Raw genomic sequence first — 17,904 nt, forward strand, 5'->3', positions numbered from 1 at the left:
GGGTTAGGAGGGAAATGGGGTTTCCTCCCCGCAGAGGGAAACCGGCCTCGGTTCAGGAACGCCCTTCCCCACGTGCCCTCCAGGCACCAAGGTTCTGGGAGGCCGGGGGGCAGGGAGACCTGCTTACTTGAATGCACTTTGTGTAAACTGTGGGCTTCCCACGGGCAGTGGGCAAGGTAGGCCCTGGGGATCCAGTACTCGCTGAGTGCACATTGAGCAGAGTCTCCAGCGCCAGGCGAGACGCACAGGCGTGTCCACTGCACATGGCATACCGTGGCACATGGCACACCTTCCACGGGCAGGCACAACGGCCTGACACAGCAGGGCCCATCCCCTCAGAGGGACCAATTTTTAGAGTATCTTTCAGTTGGAGGAAATTAATGGATAATTTAAGGTAAGAAACAGCTTCCTTAGCGTGCTAACAGGCAGAATCCCTGTGTATTGAGCCATGTCCTTTGTTTGGTCTGTGGATTTGGACTTGGAGAAGGAGTCCAGACCGGCTGAGCAGGACTGAGTTCCCTGGTGAGAGCCCTGGGCCTTCAGCCCCTTCCAAAGCCAGGAGAGACTCCTGCTGAGGAGTCATGGGGGCACTTTGGCTTCCCCCTCACCCCACCGCCCTGCAGCACTGGGCTGCAGACTTTTCCCTTAGGAGGGAGAACAGCCGCCTCCCTGCCAGCAGTGTTCTCAAGGGCCTATTTCCAGTGGGGAGGGGTGGGTGAGGATATTCTGAGGGAGGGAGAGGCCTGCACACCCGCTGCATGGCGGGGGCGCATGGCTACACCCAAACCCATTTTAAAGAACAGGCAATGCCACCAAACTGCTGTCCGGCACTAGGGCCCAGAGGGCTCGCGCCAGCTGCCAGACTGCCTACCTTGTAACCCTGTTCCTGCTGCCTTGGAAGCCTGAGAAGTGTGCAGTCCTTCAGGTTGGGAAAGGTGGGAAAGGAGAGGACCCTTCCTGCCCTTTCTTGAGTGGCCCAAGATGAGTTCCAGGGCCTCCTGAGTTGTGCTCACGCCTGTAATCCCAGCAGTTTGGGAGGCCGAGGCGGGCGGATCACCTGAGATCGGGAGCTCGAGACCAGCCTGACCAACACGGAGAAACCCCATCTCTACTAAAAATACAAAATTAGCCGGGTGTGGTGGCGCATGCCTGTAATCCCAGCTACTCCGGAGGCTGAGGCAGGAGAATCACTTGAACCCGGGAGGCAGAGGTTGTGGTGAGCCAAGACCCCGCCATTGCACTCCAGCCTGGACAACAAAAGCAAAACTCCATCTCAAAAAAAAAAAAAAAAAGAAATGCTGACTGTGTTTCCCATGTTTCCACTCCCGTGTTTCCCCTCCCTTCCCACACCACGGAGCCATGTAGCCTTTCTGTTCTCAGATGGACCAAGTTCACTCCCACCTCTCCATGGAATGTTCTTTCCTGGATCATCTCTGGGCACATTCTTTCAAATCTCAGCTCAAACATCACCTCCTCAGGCCTTCGCTGACCATCCGGAGGGCAGCTGGGGCAGGGGTTGGGAGGTAGGAGTGCTCCTGGATTCCACTGCTGGGAAGCCAGGCCTAGAATGCCCCCTGGTCTCTGACAGAAAACATTTAAGGTGCAGGAAGCATCAAGGAAGCAGGCAGAATGGGAAGAGAGAGCTGGAGACCCAGGCCGCAGACCCACCTGGCACCTGGCTAGTCAATTCTCCCTTGCTAGGGTTACCAGATTCAGAAAGAAGAGGAAAAAATAAAAAAAAGATTCCCAGTTAAATTCAAATTCAGGCCAGGCGCAGTGGCTCACGCCTGTAATCCCAGCATTTTGGGAGGCTGAGATGGGTGGATCACCTGAGGTCAGGAGTTCAAGACCAGCCTGACCAACAAGGTGAAACCCTGTCTCTACTAAAAATACAAAAATTAGCTGGGCGTGGTGGCAGGCACCTGTAGTCCCAGCTACTTGGGAGGCTGAGACAGGAGAATTGCTTGAACCTAGGAGGCGGAAGTTGCAGTGAGCCAGGATGGTGCCACTGCACTCCAGCCTGGGCAATGAAGCGAGATCCCGCAAAAAAAACAAAACAAAAATTCAAATTCAGTTATTTTTTTCAGCATGAGCATTTCCCAAATATTACATGCAATATGCTAAAAATGTATTCTGGCTGGGTGCCATGGCTCACGCCTGTAATCCCAACAGTTTGGGAGGCTGAGGCAGGCAGATCACTTGAGGTCAGGAGTTCAAGATCAGCCTGGCCAATGTGGTGAAACCCATCTCTACCACAAACACAAAAATTAGCCGGGCATGGTGGTAGGCGCCTGTATTCCCAGCTACTGGGGAGGCTAAGACGAGAATGGCATGAACCCGGGAGGTGGAGGTTGAAGTGAGCCAAGATCATGCCACCACGCTCCAGCCTGGGTGACAGAGAATCTGTCTTAAAAGAAAAAAAGATGTATTCCTCACATGTGAGCAGATGTCCTGTGTTTCATCTGACGATCCTACTGCTCTTGATTGGGTGTGGGAAGGACAGGGACAGGGCCTCCTGCAGTTCTAGCCCCTCCCAGCAATAGCTTCCTCCCTCATCTCTGAACCAGTTAACCCTCATTCAGCAGGGACTTCAGGCAGAGGCCCTGACCTTGGGCAGCAGAGGATACAGAGGATACAAAGGGATAAGAGATGGATCCCCAGTCCTCAGACACTGTAAGATTCAAACGCACACCATTCATTCTTAGAAGAGTTTTATTTTTGTACCTTCTCTGTGCCAGGCACTAGGTGAGATATTGGGGAACAGTGAACGAGACAGGCACCACCCCGTTCTCACGGGCCTTCAAGTCAGGGGAGCTGCACAGACACTTGGGGAGAGCCTTTGAAACTACTCTGCCCAAGCCCATCTCTGGCCAGCTTACAGAGGGAAAACCAGGATTAGATACAGGGCATAGGAGGGCCCTCAACCCAGATGTGAGGGTCAGGGAAAGCATATGGGGTCATGACAGAATTATCGAGCCAGAAGATGCTCAGGTGTTGACCCAGCAGAGACAGGGAGGAGGCAGGAGTGTCCCTGGCTAGAGGAGCAAGGATGATGCAAGGGAAGGCTGTGGGAGGCTAACCTGCAACTCTTAGGGCTCCCGGGCTTATCTTCATGAGGATTTGCCGGAGCCAGAGAATAGTGCAGAGCTGAGCCACAGGCTGCAGAATCAGCATGCAGGAGCCAAGCCCTGTCCAGCTCAGGAGGGGGACTGCACTGAGGGACCTCACAATTGACAAACACAGCCCCTGACCCCGTATCCTGCAGTGGGAGCAGCCTTAAGCCTGTGGGTATCATCTTCCGGGCCTGCTCCATGAGAAACTTGAAAGTACGAGGCTACTTTGATGAGCTTAAAATAGACCAATTAATCACTCGGAGAAAATCAATCTCCCAGCTTCAGGGGAGGGGACAGGAAAGCAGTCGTCAGGACCTGCCAGAGCAGCCAGCAGCACAGCGGCCAAGTGGCAGGGCACCTGCAAGGCTTCCGGAGCCACCGACGAAGACCGTGAGTCACCTGCAGCCTCTGAAATGTGGGGGGAAGGAGGCTGAGGGACACCATTGCCTGTGAGTTGTCACCCTGCCCCTGGTTAACCCCAAGGCTGGTCCAGTCTGGGAAAAACAAGACAGACAAAAACAGCCAAATACCACTGGGGCAAGAGGGATGGAGAGGCCATGAGAGCAAGGACAGTTAAGCCACTTTTTTTTGGTTTTTTTTTGTTTGTTTGTTTGAGACGGAGTTTCACTCTTCTCATCCAGGCTGGAGTGCAATGACAGCTCACTGCAACCGCTGCCTCCCTGGTTCAAGCGATCCTCCTACCTCAGCCTCCCAAGTAGCTGGGATTACAGGAATGCACTACCACACCCGGCTAATTTTGTATTTTTAGTAGAGTCAGGGTTTCTCCATGTTGGTCAGGCTGGTCTCGAACTCCCGACCTCAGGCGATCCACCCGCCTTGGCCTCCCGAAGTGCTGGGATTACAGGTGTGAGCCACCACACCCGGCCCAGTTAACCCACTTAGCCACTTTTACCTCTGCTGGGCCAACGGAATGGGACATAGGGCTGATAAGCAGGGCCAGGGACCAGCTTCACAAAGGAGGTGGCACGGTAGCCCTGGGCACCCAAGGCAAGAGGCAGCCAAAGGAGTGGGCTTCCCCAGATGCCCATTTCATTCCTGGGCAGCCCTCTGGGGAGGCCGCCCTTTCCATGAGGATTCCCTGGAGCCAGAGGAGCAGTGCAGAGCCCGGTCACAGGCTGCGCGTCAGCACACAGGAGCCAAGGATCCAATCTAGAGGAGGTCCGTTTTCTCTCCTTCCTTTCTTCCAACAAAGGCTTGCTGGCACCTGCTGTGTGCCAGGCATTGTCCTAGGCCCTGGAGAGACAGTAATAGATCAGACAAGGTGTAATAGATCATCACAAGGTGTCTGCTTTCATGTAACTTACAAGAAGTGGGTAGACAGGGAATTAAAAAGTAATCTAACGTCTGGGTGTGGTGGCTCACACCTGTAATCCCAGAACTTTGGGAAGTCAAGGCAGCCAGACCAGCCTGGCCAATATGGCGAAACTCATCTCCACTAAAAAAATACAAAAAGGAAAAAAAATAAAATAGCTGGGCATGGTGGTGCATGCTTGTAGTCCCAGCTACGCAAGAGGCTGAAGCACAAGAATTGCTTGAACCCAAGAGGTGGAGGTTGCAGTGAGCCAAGATTGCACCACTACACTCTGGGCAACAGAGTGAGACTGTCTCAAAAAAAAGCAACATACTACACATAATGACATATATACGCACATATACATATGTGTGTATGTATATATCTACACACACACATGCACAGAAACTTGACTGCATGTGTTTTGAAACACAGGTGTTATGTTTCAACCTAACAAGCAGCATGAGGAAAAAGCAGAAGGGGACGGGGCGTCAGGCAAGGGCAGGCGCTTCTTGGGGGCACTAGGAAGGTTCTGGGAGGGAGAAGTGGGGTTGCAGGCCACATGAAGGTCTAGGGGAGGTGACTCCCATGGATGGAAGAGGGAGGGCAAAGGTGCTAAGCAGGAATGTGCATGGTGTCTCCATCCTGCCCTGCCCTCCCCCACTCCTGTCCCCATCAAAGAGGAAAGTTGCTGAGTGTGCAGAGATAGGCAGGAGGAGTGCCAGCAGGCCATCAGAGAGGGCAGAGTTTGAAGACGTGAGGTGTGTATCAGGGACGACACCAGCGAATCCTGGGATCCAAGAACCGTCCATAGACCCACAGCTGTAGCTGTGCCTGACCACGTCCCTCACATGCCAGCAAACCTGGACATCAGGCTGAGCTCCCCTCGTCCAGCCCTGAAGGTTTGCCCTGCAGCCCCAGCATTGCATTGCCCTGGCCACCTCTCCCCTCCAGGAAGGAAATCACAAAGAGGCTGTGTCCCCAGCGTGTCCTCAGTCCCCACCTCCTCACTTTTCTCCCTAAGGTGGTAGGTCAGTCAGTCAGCTGCTCTGTGAGTGCCAGGGGCAGCGAAGAGCAGGAACAGCCCCGGCTGTCTAGGACAAGGAAGCAAGTGTGCAAGGCCTGGGGTGAGGGATGATCATGGCCTTGGGTGGTATCGGCAGAGTGAACACACTGCTGATAATGACTGATCACCTCCAGGAACCCGCCATAAACGGCAGGGCTGGGACTCCTGCACTTTGTTCAAAGCCTGTGAGGCTCTTAGGTTTCACCTGGCTCCTGAAGCTGCTCCAGCTCTGGCTGCACACCCAGCCCCTGGTTCTCCACCCCACTTCTCATCCCAGGACAGCAGTGAGGATGTGGTGGCTGCTCTGAGCCAAAACTGCAGGTGACAGAGCCACAGCCTGGAAGATGCCCCAACTGGGCACACTGACCTCGGCGACTCACTCCAAGGTCTCAGCAAGTCAGCTGCACAACTGTCCTGAGTGAGAGGTCTCACCTGACCCTGCTCTGCTCCCTCCTCTACTCCATCTTTTATGCTTCTCCTGGCCCTGGCTGTTGCCTCCTGCTGTGCACACCTATCAGGTCAGCTGATCCTTGTCGAGAGCAGATTAGATTTAAAGGGCACGGTGGCTGTAACCCAGAGGCTCCCTCACCCAAGAAGCCACAGTCCTCTAATCCCTCTCAGCCACTGGGAGACCCTTAGAGGTGGCCTGGAGCCAGAGGAATCACATGCTCAGCTGGCCCCCTGGTTCCGGCTGATCTCAGCCTCTAGCCTCATCGCCCCTATGGATCAGTCAGTGTTTCCTGCTCTTCCAGGGATCCAGGGACGGCTCCTGGAGCAGGGGCAGGGCCCTCCTACTCTTACAGCAAAAGTAGCTCAGGGCTTCTGGGTGGGTTTGTCTCAAGGCCTGGCCTCAAAGCTCTCAGACCCAAAAATGTTCTCCAAAGGTGGGTTCTTAGGTTCCAGGGCCCACAGCTGTTGGAAGAGGCTCTAATAAGTCATTCCACACTCTAGTTCTGTGAGTGCTCCTGCACAGCCTGGGGTGTGATGTCAGGTCCAGGTGGATGTGACCGGGTGTTCTCATCTGTCTAGAGAATTGTTTTCTCCCCTTCCATGGGCCCTTCTTCAGTTGATAAATCCAAGCACCCCTGGGGCTCACGTTAGCCCAGTGCCCAGTCCTGGCCACTTCATGTCACTGTGAGGTCCAAGCCCAGCTGCTCCTCCTTGCCTGGACACAGTAGTAAATGTGATTGCCCCACACCAGGTAGCTCAGGCTCCTAAGCTCTTTAGTACCCAGTGTAAAGACCCCCCATGACACCTCCCACGCTGTGCCCCATTGCACCCCCACAGTGCCCATGTGCCAGGTAGGCACCAGCCTCCCCCAGCCGAGGCCCATCCAGACTCCTCTTAGGGTCTCTCCTCAGAAACACCTGGAGTCTTTCCCGCCAGCTGACCATTAGAGAAAAGGCATTGCCCCACTTCTCTCCTCCTCTGCACATCTGTCAACCCAGCCACCCTGCTCCCAAGGGGGATGGCATGTGGGGGCCTCGGCTTGGTCCCAGAAGTCCACTGCCACATTCCCCACAACGTGAGACATTTTGCCTGTGACATCTGCAGGAAAAGCTCTCTCAAGAGGTGCTTCCTTTTTTTTTTTTTTTTTTTTTGAGACCTAGTCTCACTGTGTCACCCAGGCAGGAGTGCAGCGGTGTGATCTCGGCTCACTGCAGCCTCCGCCTCCTGGGTTCAAGCAATTCTCTCACCTCAGCCTCCCAAGCAGCTGGGATTACAGGCACATGCCACCATGCCCAGCTAATTTTTGTATTTTTAGTAGAGACAGCGTTTCACCATGTTGCCCAGGCTGGTCTTGAACTCCTGACCTCAGGTGATCCACCCTCCTTGGCCTCCCAAGGTGTTGGGATTACAGGCGTGAGCGACCGCACCCGGCCAAGAGGTGCTTTTTAAAACAAATGGCTCCAAGTGAGCTAAAAACTAAATGTCATTTTCTCCCCTAGGAACACCTCATATGACCAATCATTGATGTTCTCCAGTAAATTTATTTACTGAAGGGCTCTTGAGAAGGACTTGGGGGGCCACACAGGGGGGCAGGAAGCTGCCTGGGGCCAGAGACTCCTTCAGAGGACCTAGCCAGGCCCTAGACTTCTAGAGCTGAAGAGTGGACCCAAAGATGAATTCGCTTCTTGTGTCCTGGGTCCCCTGATAGAGACTGTATGAGAAGCCAACAGGAGGAGGGTGCCTCTCCCAGCCCCAGGCTCCCATGGCCACTTGGACGGCAGCTGTCCCTCCCTCCCCTCCTCCCCTCCCCCCTCCCTACTTCCCTCCCCTCCCCTCCCTCCCTCCCTCCCCTCCCTGTGGGTCCCCCACATTTTTGTCTCTGCTCCCACTGCAGGCTGTTTTGTTCTTCCCTGACTCTGTCACCCTCCTCTGCTTCTCTGTCACAGTCTCCTCCCTTCCCACAGTCTCTGTCCTGTCTGAGCCGAGGTTCCCTGGGCTTCCCGAGGCAGATGATGGTCTCCAGCTCTTCAGAGACTGGCTGCTTTCATTCCATTTCCTGGCCCCTGTCTGGGAACAGTGAGGAAGAATCACACAGGCACCAGGTCAGTGCCATGGGGCTTTAGGGCCAGATGAGGCACCCCAGCCCCTGATCTCCTAGTGGAATTGGAGAGGGGTCCGTGGCACCCAGCTGGGGCCCTTGAAGCCCTTGGTGGTGCTGAGGCCCAGCAGGCAGGCAGTCCTGGAGAGCCCAGTTCAACTGCACTGGCACGGACAGGTGAAGCCAGCAGAGGGCTGGGTGCCCCAACCCCCCACCTCCACCTGCTGCTGAGGAGGAAGCTGGAGTCATTCATTCTCTGTCAGGCATTTTGCAAACCTGCTCTGTGTATGGGCAGTCAGGGCAGGGCTGGGCTGGGCTCTGGAAAAGGAAATGTGAGGGGGCCTGGTTTCCACCAGCCGAGGTCCACGGGGAGGCAGATGTGCAAATGGACGCAGTGCTGAGTTCTGGATGATGCACTCATGCAAGGATGGGCTTTGGGGGAAGAAAGGTCAGGGAAGGCCGGACATGGTGGCTCACACCTGTAATCCCAGCAGTGTGGGAGGCGGAGGCAGGTAGATCACCTGAGGTCAGAAGTTCGAGGCCAGCCTGGCCAACATGGTGAACCCTTGTCTCTACTAAAAATACAAAAAATTAGCCAGGCATGGTGGCACGTGTCTGTAATCCCAGCTACTCCGGACACTGGCATGAGAATTGCTTGAACCCAGGAGGCAGAGGTTTGCAGTGAGCTGAGGTTGCACCACTGCACTCCAGCTTGGGCAAAAAGAGCGAAACTCCCTCTTAAAAAAAAAACGTCAGGGAAGACCTGCATTGAAGGATGGTGGGGAATGAGCAAGCCATGGGTCGGGGGCGCATTTCTGGCAGAAGAGTAAACGGCCCAGGGAGCCACATCTGTGTGGCCGCCTGTGGGCCAGCCCCCGCACACCACTGAGTTGTCAAGATGAAAATGGAGTCTTACTAGAGCTGCAAACATTTTTTAGTTTGCCAAGTAAGGACATTTAAAAAAATAGTCCTTTGTTCTCACCACCATTTTACAAAAGAAGGAATAATATCTCAACTACAAAAAATAAATAGAAAGGACGTTTGGAATAAAAGATACTGTGACCAAGAAAGGAGTGCTGGCAACTTGGCTGATACGTCTGGTTGATTTCGTATCTATGAATCAGTATTGCTGTTTTTCCCTCTTTATTGCTGACTACTGAACACTTTATCACCATCAGCCCTGCCAGGGAGCTGGCCTTCGGGAGGCGCTGAGAGAGGGACTTGTTCGGTAGAGCAAGGCCTGGGGAAACGGAGAGGGCAGCGGCCACGCCAAGAACTTTGCACTGACTCTCAGAGTGTGGATTTTATCCCCAAGGCGATGAGACACCGGGGCAGGGCGCTAAGTGAGCAGATGCTGTCGTCAGATTGGAGCATCCTCAGAGCTGTGTATAAAAATGGACTAGGGGCCGGGTGCAGTGGCTCACGCCTATAATCCCAGCACTTTGGGAGGCTGAGGCGGGCGGGTCACCTGAGGTTGGGAGTTCAACACCAGCCTGACCAACATGGAGAAACCCCATCTCCACTAAAAATACAAAATTAGCCGGGTGTGGTGGTGCATGCCTGTAATCCTAGCTACTCGGGAGGCTGAGGCAGGAAAATCACTTGAACCTGGGAGTCGGAGGTTGCAGTGAGCTGAGATCGCACCATTGCACCCCAGCCTGGGCAACAAGAGCGAAACTCCATCTCAAAATAAAATTAAATAAATAAATACATAAATGGACTAGGAGAGGGACTGGGGGGACCGGGGGGGGGGGCCAGTGGGAAATTATGAAGGTCTGTACTCAGGTGGGGACAGTGGCAGTAGGGCTGGAGAAGAGGGGAATTGAGGAGGACTTGAGGAGCTGGACAGTGAAGGGCAGGACCAGAGGGGCCACCCAGAGCTGGCGAGAAGTGTCATCCCTGTCCACATTCCCATAGGGACAGCAGCAGAGGGATCTTTGATTTCACTAGAGGCAGAACAAGAAGCAGGTTTAAAATTTGGGATTAGGCCAGGTGTGGTGGCTCATGCCTGTAATCCCAGCCCTTTGGGAGGCTGAGGCGGGCAGATCACTCGAGGTCAGGAGTTCATGACCAGCCTGGCCAATATGGTAAAACCCCGTCTCAACAAAAAATACAAAAATTAGCTGGGTGTGGTGGCGCACATCTGTAGTCCCAGCTACTCAGGAGGCTGAGGCAGGAGAATCACTTGAACCCGGGAGGCAGAGGTTGCAGTGAGCTGAGATTGCACCACTGTACTCCAGCCTGGATGACAGAGCAAGACTCTGCCGCAAAACAAAACAAAACAAAACAAAACAAAATATTTGGGATTAAAGGATTGGAGGAACATCCTGGCTCTACAGAATGTAACACTTGATACTGTCCAGCCGGAGTAGCCCAAGCCTTCACTCACTCTGTGGGATGGAGAAGGAGGGGACAGCTGGTGGCTCCTGGTGGAGACACGTGTCTCCTTTTGCCTCCAGCTGTTGGGTGACCTTAGTCCACCTACCAACCACTCCGTGCCTTGGTTGTTTCCTTATCTGAAAAATGGGAATCAATGGTCCCTAACTCACAGCATAGCTAGGAGGTTTCATTTCTCTGTGTAAAGCACTAAGATGCCTGGCTCAGTAGACACGGCCTCACGTTGCCATTTCACACGCCAGCACCCACGCAGCGCCCAGGCAGCACCGGGTAATGGAGGGCAGTCAACGTTGGTGACGTGGGGAAGGAGGCACAATCATGGCAAATACCAGGCCTAGCTTCAAAGGAAGGCCCAGTTTCAGGGCCACCTTCTGGGCTTGGGCTTAGGTGCAATTTTTTTTTTTTTTTTTTTTGAGATGGAGTCTCGCTCTTTTTGCCCAGGCTGGAGTGCAATAGTGCGATCTTGCTCACTGTAACTTCTGCCTCCCGGGTTCAAGCGATTCTCCTGCCTCAGCCTCCCAAGTAGCTGGGATTACAGGTGCCCACACCACCATGCCCGGAGATTTTTTGTATTTTTAGTAGAAAAGGGGTTTTTCCATGTTGGCCAGGCTGCTCTCGAGCTCCTGACCTTAGGTGATCTGCCCGCCTCAGCCTCCCAAAGTACTGGGATTACAGGTGTAAACTACCATGCCCGGCCTTGGGTGCTATTTTGAACCCCTTTAATGCCCTGTGAGCAGCTCTCACCTGCCACTCACCCAATGCCTCAGGGGCAGGGAGGTCAGCGCTTCATGGAAAGTTCCATAGGATGGATGCCTGGTCCAGCAGGGTCCCAAGGGGCAGGGGCAGAGGCAGGCAGAGGAAAGGGTCACAAATCTCATAGCCCTAGAAGGGAGTGAGAAGAGGAGCTGGCGGGCACAGCCACTCACCTCATAGCAGAGGACCTGCACCGTCAAAGCCAAACTAGCAGCATCTCCAAGACCCAATCCTTCATCTGCTTACCCACCCTTCCCACCTCCCCCCAAAACTGCTTCTAGCATGTTCCCCTCCTGATAGAAGGCATCATCAACCCTCCATTCCTCCTCCCCTCTCACCCCTACAGCCCATCCCTAGCTACCCCTTTCGGTCCCACCTGTGGCCGGCCCCTAAACCTACCACTGCCCTCAGTCGTGGGGTCTCTTCCTTCCTGCTGGTGACAGGGCCTTCTGAGTTTGCTAAGCACGGATCTACACTGCATCAAAGAGATCAGAGAGGTCACTGGGAAAGGCAGATTTGGTCATGTTCCTCCCCAGCTAAAAACTGTTGCCCTCAGGAGGAAGTCTGAGCCCGCCTTAGCTCCATGTCCTCAGCTTCCGCAGTCTCCGCACCACCCACAGCTCACGGCCTTTCGCTGATCGGTCAGCGCGTCTTTCCAGATCTTCTGCTTGAAATGCAAGTCTTCTAACAACTCGCCTGCTGAACTCCTACCCCTCCTTTCAGCGCTCAGCTTAAGCATCGCCTGTGGCCAGGGCTCAGGGCCTGCCCTGCACCTCTGCATCGCCTCTCTGGGAATGGCTTGTTTAAACATCCCGGGAGCTTGTAGAGGGGGTGTCAGAGGTGTTTGAACCAGAGCGACTCCATCTTGAGTGAGGGCTAGGAAAATGCAGTAGGGACTTGCATTCCCAGAATCTGGGCTCCATTCCCAGAAAGGTATTCCCAACCTCTAGATGTTTACAGTTAAGGAAGTGAATTAATAATGTTTACTAAACAAATCCAAACTTGGGAGTGTCCAGATATCCCGATATCTTGAGAACAAAGGCATTCCTAATTTTTCTTCAAAGATAATAACATTGATTCTTGCAAAATGTGGTAATTTAAAAAAGGAATCCTTTATGACAAACCCCTGTAGCAGAGCACATCTCCCTATGATCTTTTTTTATCCTATATATATACAAGCATTGTACTTAGGGTGGACGCATTCCTCCTCTTACTTTTGGGAACGCCCTGCTCTGTCCAGGGAGTAGCTGTTCTTTCACCACTTGACTTTCTTAATAAACTTGCTTTTGCTTTGCACTGCAGACTCGCCCTGAATTCTTTCTTGAGCAAGATCCAAGAACCCTCTCTTGGGGTCTGGATCGGGACCCCTTTCCTTTAACAGTGCGACCAGGCTGTCCCTGCTCACCAAAGTGTCTGGGCACAGGGTCAGTGACTGCGCTTTGTGGGTCTCGGTGAAAACCTGTGGAGGAATGAGTGAGTGTAAGAAAGGGAAGGAGACATTTTTAATTAAGACCAGGCAAGATTAGGCAATTGGAGAAAAGACAGATATGAGTCAAAGCTTACTCACATGTTCCTGGCCTGAGAGGCAGAGATAGATCGTCACTGTGCGCAACCACGGCAGAGCTGGGCTGTATCCTGGGCCTGGAATGAAGAGGTACCTCCCTCTCCTCCCCTGCTTCCTGGGATTCCGGGCCTGACGTCCTAGAGCAGGGCACCCTGGGGACAGGGCCAGACAACGAGCTGCACACGGCATTGTCCCTGGCACGTCACCATTTTTTGTAATTTATCGTTTTTTACTGTGGTGAAATACACCTAATGGCCAGGCGCAGTGGCTCACACCTGTAATCCCAGCATTTTGGGAGGCCGAGGCGGGCAGATCACTGGAGGTCAGGAGTTCAAGACCAGCCTGACCAACATGGTGAAACCTCATCTCTACTAAAAATACAAAAATTAGCCAGGCATGGTGGCACACACCTGTAATCTCAGCTACTTGGGAGGCTGAGGCACGAGAATCGCTTGAACCTGGGAGGTGGAGGTTGCAATGAACTGAGATTGAACCACTGCACTCCAGCCTGGCAACAAAGCTAGACTCCATCTCAAAAAAAAAAAGCACAATGTCTTGATTGGTAAGTTTGTGCTTAACCGAAAACTGGGGGAAAGAGCTAAAATGAGATGTGAAAGTTAAGATGGGATTGCTGAGCAAGTCAAAAGAAATTAAGATTGAACTTGACAGTCAGCATTTAAAAGGGAGAAGTCAGATGTACATCAACAAACTGGCCGTTTTTCATATGGAAAAGATCCAGGAAAACATCTGAGGGTTTGCACTGACTCTCAGTTTCTATATGAGCCGCAGCAGGTGAGGAGGCTGCCGGAACAACCTCAGCCCTCTTCGGCTGCACCAAGGGAAGGAATTGCATTAAGTGAACCAGGGCTCCCTCTGAGCTTCTTAGGCCAGCTTTACTTAAATACGGGCAGCATAGTTTAGGAGAGATGTGGACAATCTGCAGTCCATTCACGAGAGGATGACAGAGCATCAGGATACAGAGAACTCCTCTCCCGGGGAATCATTGAAGGCACTGTGTTTCTCCTGGAGAAAAGGAGACATGCTTAGACATGGTTGCAGCCGGGTGCAGTGGCTCACACCTGTCATCCCAGCACTTTGGGAGGCCGAGGCAGGCGGATCATGAGGTCAGGAGATCAAGACCATCCTGGCTAACACGGTGAAACCTCGTCTCTACTAAAAATACAAAAAATTACCTGGGCATGGTGGCGGGTGCCTGTAGTCCCAGCTACTCGGGAGGCTGAGGCAGGAGAATGGGGTGAACCTGGAAGGCAGAACTTGCAGTGTGAGCCGAGATCACGATCATGCCACTGCACTCCAGCCTGGGCGACAGAGCGAGACTCCGTCTCAAAAAAATAAAAATGATAAATAAATAAATAAATAACAAAGACATGGTTGCTACCTCTCATCTTGGACAGTGGCCGTGTTGAAGAGAAAAGACTCATTGTTTCTCTAGAAAGCACAGTGAGAAACAATAAGCCTAGCCTGCGGCGGTGGCTCAGGCCTGTAATCCCAGCACTTTGGGAGGCCGAGGCGGGTGGATCACCTGAGGTCAGGAGTTCAAGACCAGCCTGACCAACACGGAGAAACCCTGTCTCTACTAAAAATACAAAATTAGCCAGGCATGGTGATTCATTCATGCCTGTAATTCCAGCTACTCAGGAGGCTGAGGCAGGAGAATCACTTGAAACCTGGGAGGCGGAGGTTGCGGGGAGCCGAGATCACGCCATTGCACTCTAGCCTGGGCAATAAGAGCGAAACGTCTCGATCTCCTGACCTCGTGATCCGCCCACCTCGGCCTCCCAAAGTGCTGGGATTACAGGTGTGAGCCACCGCACCCGGCCAGAAATATTTTTTTAAACCACAGCTTTATCAAGATATAATTCATATACCATAAAATCCCCCCTTTTAAAGCATACAATTGAGTGGCTTTTAGAATATTCAGCGTTGTACAACCATCACTACTAATGTCAGAACATTTCACTATCCCTAAAAGAAACCCCGTACCACAGATTCCAATGCTGCCGGGAGCCCCGTCATGCCATGTCACATATATTATAGTATATATATGCCCAGCCATGGTCAACCCCACCGTGTTCTTTGACATCGCCATCAACAGGGAGCCCTTGGGCCACGTCTCCCTCGAGCTGTTTGCAGACAAGTTTCCAAAGACAGTAGAAAACTTCCCTGCTCTGAGCACTGGAGAGAAAGGATTCGGTTATAAGGGTTTCGGCTTTCACAGAATTATTCCAGGGTTTATGTGTCAGGGTGGTGACTTCACACACTGTAATGGCACTGGTGGCAAGTCCATTTACGGGGAGAAATTTGATGATAAGAACTTCATCCTGAAGCAGACAGGTCCTGGCATCGTGTCCATGGCACGTGCTGGACCCAACACAAATGGTTCCCAGTTTTGCAACTGCACTGCCAAGACTGAGTGGTTGGATGGCAAGCATGTGGTCCTTGGCAAGGTGAAAGAAGGCATGAATATTGCAGAGCCCATGGAGCGCTTTGGGTCCAGGAATGGCAAGACCGGCAAGAAGATCACCATTGCCGACTGTGGACAACTCTAGTAAGTTTGACTTGTGTTTTATCTTCACCACTGGATCATTCCTTTTGTAGCTCCAGAGAGCACCCTCCACCTCAGTTGCTCACAGTAGCCTCTAATCTTTGTGCTCTCTCTCTCAGTTCCCGTTGGGTTCCATGTTTGCCTTATTCTCTTGCATGCGTAGCTGGATTGCAGAGTTAAGTTTATGATTATGAAATAAGAACTAAATAAAAATTGCAAAAAGAAAAAGAAAAAGGAAGAAGAGGCTGGGCGCGGTGGCTCACGCCTGTAATCCCAGCACTATGGGAGGCTGAGGTGGGTGGATCACAAGGTCAGGAGATCGAGACCAGCTTGGCTAACACAGTAAAATCCTGTCTCTACTAAAAATACACAAAAAATTAGCCAGGCGTCCTGGCGCGCACCTGTAGTCCCAGCTACTCGGGAGGCTGAGGCAGGAGAATGGCGTGAACCTGTGAGGCGGAGCTTGCAGTGAGCAGCTATCCAGCCACTGCCCTCCAGCCTGGGCGACAAGAGTGAGACTCCGTCTCAAAAATAAAAAAAAGAAAGAAGAAAGAAACCCCATGCCCTTTGTCACTCATTCCCTTTCTTCCACCCCCAAGCCCCTGGCAACCACTAATCTATTTTCTGTCTCTATAGATTTGCTTATTCTGGACATTTCATATAAACGGAGTCATATAATATGTGGCCTTTTGTGACTGGCTTTTTTCTTTTCTTTTTTGTTTTTTGTTTTGTTTTGTTTTGTCTTTTGGTTTGTTTGTTTGTTTTTGTTTTTGAGTCGGAGTTTCGCTCTTGTCACCCAGGCTGGAGTTCAGTGGGGCGATCTTGGCTCACTGCAACCTCCACCTCCCAGGTTCAAGCAATTCTCCTGCCTCAGCCTCCCGAGTAGCTAGGATTAAAGGTGCACTCCACCACGCCTGGCTAATTTTTGTATTTTTAGTAGAGACGGAGTTTTGCCATGTTGGCCAGGCTGGTCTCTAACTCTTGACCTCAGGTGATCCGCCCACCTCAGCCTCCCAGGCCTGAGCCACTGCACTGGGCCTGGCTTTTTTCACTTAGCATACCGGTTTCAAGGTTCACATATATTATAGTATATATAACTACTTCATTCCTTTTTATGGCTGAATAAATACTCTACTGTATGAATATACCACATTTTGTTTACACATTCATCAGTTGATGGACATTGGGGTTGTTTCTAAAGCTTAGCTATTATGAATAATATTATGCTGCTATGAGCATTGCTGTACAAGTTTTTGTGTAGATATGTTTCAATTCTCTAGGAGTAGAAATAATGAGGTCACATGATAATTCTATGTTTAACATTTTGAAGAACTGCCGATCTGTTTTCCAAAGTGTCCTCACCATTTTACAATCCCACTAGCAATGTATAAGGATTCCAATTTCTCCATTGCTTTGCCAATATTTGCTATTGTCTATCTTTATTTTTTCCATCTTAGTGGGCACGAAGTGTTTCTCATTGTGATTTTATTTGGATTTCCCTGACAGCTAGTGAAGTTGAACATCTTTTCCATGGGCTCATTGGCCATTTGTACATCTCTTGGGAGAATGTCTATTCAAATCCCTTGCCCCCCCCCTTTTTTTTTTTTTTTTTTTTGAGACGGAGTCTCACTCTGTTTCCCAGGCTGGAGTGCAGTGGCACAATCTCAGCTCACTGCAACCTCTGCCTCCCGGGTTCAAGCAATTCTCCTGCCTAAGCCTCCCGAGTAGCTGGGACTACAGGTGCCCGCCACCACATCCAGCTAATTTTTTGTATTTTAGTAGAGACAGGGTTTCACCGTGTTGCCCAGGCTGTTCTTGAACTCCTGAACTCAGGAAATCCACCCACCTGGGCCTCCCAAAGTGCTAAGATTACAGGCATGAGCCACCGTGCCTAGTCCCTTGCCCATTTTTTAATTGAGTTACTTGTATTTTTATTATTGAGTTGTGAGAGTTCTTTTTTAGAAAATAAGTTGTGGTTTTTTTAAGAGACTGGGTCTCACTATGTTGTCCAGGGTGGAGTGTAGTGCCTGTTCCCAGGCACAGTCAGGGCACACTACAGCCTCAAACTCCCGGACTTAAGCAATCCTGCCTCAGCTTTCTAAGTAGCTGGGATCACCGGTATGCACCACTGTGCCAGCTATGAGTTTTTTATATATTCTGAACACGAGTCTCTAACATACAGTAGTCCCTCCCTTATCTAAAGTTTCACTTTCTGAGGTTTCAGTTACCTGGGGTTGACTTTGGTCCAAAAATATTAAATGGAAAATTCCATAAACAAACCATTCATAAGTTTTACATTGCATGCTATTCTGAGGAGAGTGATGAGATTTCGCCAACTCAAGACACAAATCATTCCTGTGTCCAGCAGAGCCACAATGTACATGCGACCCACCTGCGAGTCACATAGGGGCCATCTCAGTTATCAGAAGGACTGTCTCAGCATCACAGCGCTAGTGTTCAAGGAATAGAACCCTTATTTTACTTCATAAAGGGCCCCAAAGCACAAGAGTACCCGTGCCACAATTTAGATCTGCCAAAGAGAGGCCAAACAATGCTTCCTTTAAGGGAAAAGGTGAAAGTTCTCG

General features: G+C 51.7%; 1 long non-coding RNA gene and 1 pseudogene across 1 annotated transcript; both read left to right on the plus strand.

Annotated features, from left to right (window-relative positions):
* The first annotated feature begins 798 nt into the window (after positions 1–798).
* Positions 799–1,296, plus strand: LOC135967735 (uncharacterized). The gene is made up of 2 exons (XR_010581931.2): positions 799–935; positions 1,031–1,296. It is a non-coding gene; the product is annotated as an uncharacterized lncRNA (long non-coding RNA).
* Positions 1,297–14,595: 13,299 nt separating this feature from the next.
* On the plus strand, positions 14,596–15,463 carry LOC141408840 (peptidyl-prolyl cis-trans isomerase A pseudogene; annotated as a pseudogene).
* The last annotated feature ends 2,441 nt before the right edge of the window (positions 15,464–17,904 follow it).

Source organism: Macaca fascicularis, chromosome 16, assembly GCF_037993035.2.
Source record: "Macaca fascicularis isolate 582-1 chromosome 16, T2T-MFA8v1.1".
NCBI classification, from domain to species: Eukaryota; Metazoa; Chordata; class Mammalia; order Primates; family Cercopithecidae; genus Macaca; species Macaca fascicularis.